This window comes from Ptychodera flava, chromosome 1, assembly GCF_041260155.1.
Source record: "Ptychodera flava strain L36383 chromosome 1, AS_Pfla_20210202, whole genome shotgun sequence".
Lineage (NCBI taxonomy): Eukaryota > Metazoa > Hemichordata > Enteropneusta > Ptychoderidae > Ptychodera > Ptychodera flava.
Genome location: NC_091928.1, coordinates 49,803,328 through 49,806,714, shown reverse-complemented (window position 1 = coordinate 49,806,714; position 3,387 = coordinate 49,803,328).

Below are 3,387 nucleotides of genomic sequence, written 5' to 3'. Positions count from 1 at the left end.
CGAGAACGTAAGCGTTGAAATGATGTAGCTGTGAATACTCAGCTGTGCTGTGATGTATCAGTTGTGCTTGGGTCAAAGGTCTTCACCTCAGAACCGCTGCGAACCAAGTAATAGGCTTTATAGTAGTTTATACTATGACATCAATTGATGTTGCTGATTTATGGCTCACATAATATAAAACATATTTGTCTTTGAATAAACCAACCTATACCTGCTTTACCATTGATTGTCCACGACTCCCCTACAACTCGTGCACTAGCAGGAGTAGAGAATGAGTGACAGTGGGTACAAGTTAATTAATTTAAAGACAAACATATTTCATTATTTTGTGAGCTAAGTCAGCGACAATTTAATCGGTGTCATAGTAAACTACAAATAAAGTCTATGGGTTGGCCCACAGCAGTTCTCTGGTGATGATGCTACAACCGAGCGGGATGTATATGCCACATCATTTCTGTGTATTAAGGTAGGGACATACCTTATAGACACTTTCAGATTTTACTGATAGGCCTTTGTTTTTTCATTATGCACTATTAAAGATGTTGGACTATGTGCTCTCAAAGGAATTGTAATTTTCGCACGATATAATTTGAATGGAGATTGAACGAAATATCGCAGAAATAGATTTGAACGGTATTGCAAAGGCTTGTCAATGCATAAATTCCAACCAAAAATCTTGCATCGTGTTTGCTATTGGAGAATCTAGAAAAACAGATTTTTTTAAAGGTTCAGCAAATTCTTGTTTATTATTCAAACAATGACTGTGTACTCATGTGCAGGGTCGGATTTCCCCAATGTAAGGGCTTTCAGTATATACCTTAGGGAGCGTTCATTTTTACGGCTGGGAGGGGGGGGGCGGCGGCAAAATCTTGTCGCCGGTGTTCAAAAAAATATAGACCCCCTGCATTTTCCGTGAAAAAAAGATGACCCCCCTTTGTCAGACGAAAAAAATTGATGACCCCCCCCCCCCCCCGCTTAAAATAACTAAAACCCATACGTCAAATTTACCCGCATGGTTTGGATTTGAACTCCGGTACGCCGCGCACTTTATTCGTGTAGCAGAGATGCCAGTGCACAAACGTCTCAGCCACATCCATTGAAACGTCTGTTAATTAGGACGACTGTAAGGCAATTTTTAACTTCATTTCAATAGACAACTCATGTCCATGGACATTGTATAAAGTAAACCTTATTGGAGTGGTTTGCAAAAGGCAGCCCTCCGGTTAAGAGGGTCATGGGCCATTACGTAAAGTCAACTTTATTCTAGTGGGCCACCGGTACCACCGGTAAAGAGGGTCGATCATGGCTATTGCATAAAGTAGACTTTACTGGACAGGGCTGCTGAAGGCGCACGGCCATTAAGATTGCCGTGGGGTATTACATAAAGTCAATTTATTGGAGTGGGCCGCCGCAGGCGGCGCGCCGGTAAAGAGGGTGATCATGGCCATTGCATGAAGTAAACCTAATTGGAGTGGGCCGCCAAAGGTGTCTGCCTGTTAAGAGGGTCATGGGTAATAGATAATGTATATTTATTGTAGTGGGGCCGCTGAAGGCGGCCCGCCGGTAAAGAGGGTCGATCATGGCCATGGCATAAAGTGAACTTTATTGTTGGTATTATGTTTATGAAAATGTGGTGACCCCCCCTTTCTTACCAGTGAAAAAGCGATGACCCCCCCTTTGCGGATTCCAAATTCTGATGACCCCCCCCCCTGGATTTTGCCGCCCCCCCCCGGCCGTAAAAACTGAACGGTACCTTATTAGGGTTTAGCACTTCTATTGACAAAAAATAAGAATCTGAAAGTGTCTATAAGGTATGTTGCTACCTTAATTAAATGCTAGAAACAATGAAATTTTCATGCTTGTCTTTAATACAACATCATTAATCGAACGTTGCATTTAGCATGAATACTTCACCCAATACATTAATGTGCATTTAGAGGATACATTGTCTAAAATTCATTAACTCTAACATCTTATTATTTAGGATATCTCCTCGTTCACGGTGTATCACAGTCACTCCCTTTAAGGTTTATGCTATATATGCTTCAATCGCAACTGATGGAAGCTTAGCATAAACTGCGTATAGTCCTGTCAAAATTGGATTCAACCCAAAGCAAATCGCACCAGAATTTTTCTTTTAATACATTTTCGGGATACCCAGAACAATTTACTAAAGTTTAGGAATCTACTTTGGGGAAATATGTCTAACTTGCATAAATCAAATATGGCTGCCAACAGTCCGACATAAAAAACATAATTAATATATATCACATGTTAACACAAAAAAAACGACTAAGGGAACAAACTTTTGCCAAAATCCAGGGGCAATGACACATCCTGGCGTTCCCCTGAGGCCACTTGCGGACTTGAATGACCTCATGGGAGGGCAGCATGTTACCAGGGGATGCACATACTGCCATGGCGTGAGAGTCGAGGCATCATTAGCGGCCTAGAAGGCAGTAAAGGGTCCCTCACAGGATCCAATCGCAAATCGGGCAACGTGCTGCAAGACAACCACTTGGGCCCATGAGTGTAACCCCATGGAACTTTACTGAGTTTTAGTTTTCCAAATATGAAAACACAAAGTTACAGTTCTCAGCTGCTGCTACCCTGCGGCAACGTTACATCTGTGTTTCTGTCTTTTTTTTCTGGCCGCAGCATTGCATGGCACGGCAGATCAACATCTGAGAGATGTTGATGCTGAAGACCCCCAGCTTATTGTTTTTAGGTAACAGAGCAAGCGCATCAAAGGAAAATTTAGTGATCAAACGTTACAAATTTCAAGTCGCCAGTCTGGCGATTTCTTTGACCGTCTGAGTCGCCAATGAGTCAATCAATTAGCCATTTTACCGTCTGGTGAACGGTAGCGCGAACACTGTATAATAATTCACTATTAAAGCAATATCAGCTTAATATCTGTACTAATTTTCATGAAATTTGATGCAGTATTTGACATACCAGCCTATTACGAAAATTCAATAAATGACATGATACTGCTACATATAATGAGACAAATTAATGTGAACATGTATGACATAGTTCAATGTCCAATGTCCAATAAAATAGGTTGATACATGTCTGAGTTATAGCTCCGGACATGAAACTAGATATGAACTGTAATGCTCACGTGTTTCATTATATATTGCAGTTATGTGTAAATTTGAACCTTTGCCACATGTTTGCAACTTCATTGAAAGTATTATGATCAACATAATGAACAATATTCACCACAGATTAACTCTATAGGTCATTAAGTATTCAAATACGCAATTAGCTGAAATAGAAATAATTAATTTCTTTGACTGCTGTCATTGTATCACCTCTTTATATAGCAAGTGTAATTGCCTCTTGTCAAGTCCTTCAAACTATATATTCCAAACTTTGAAA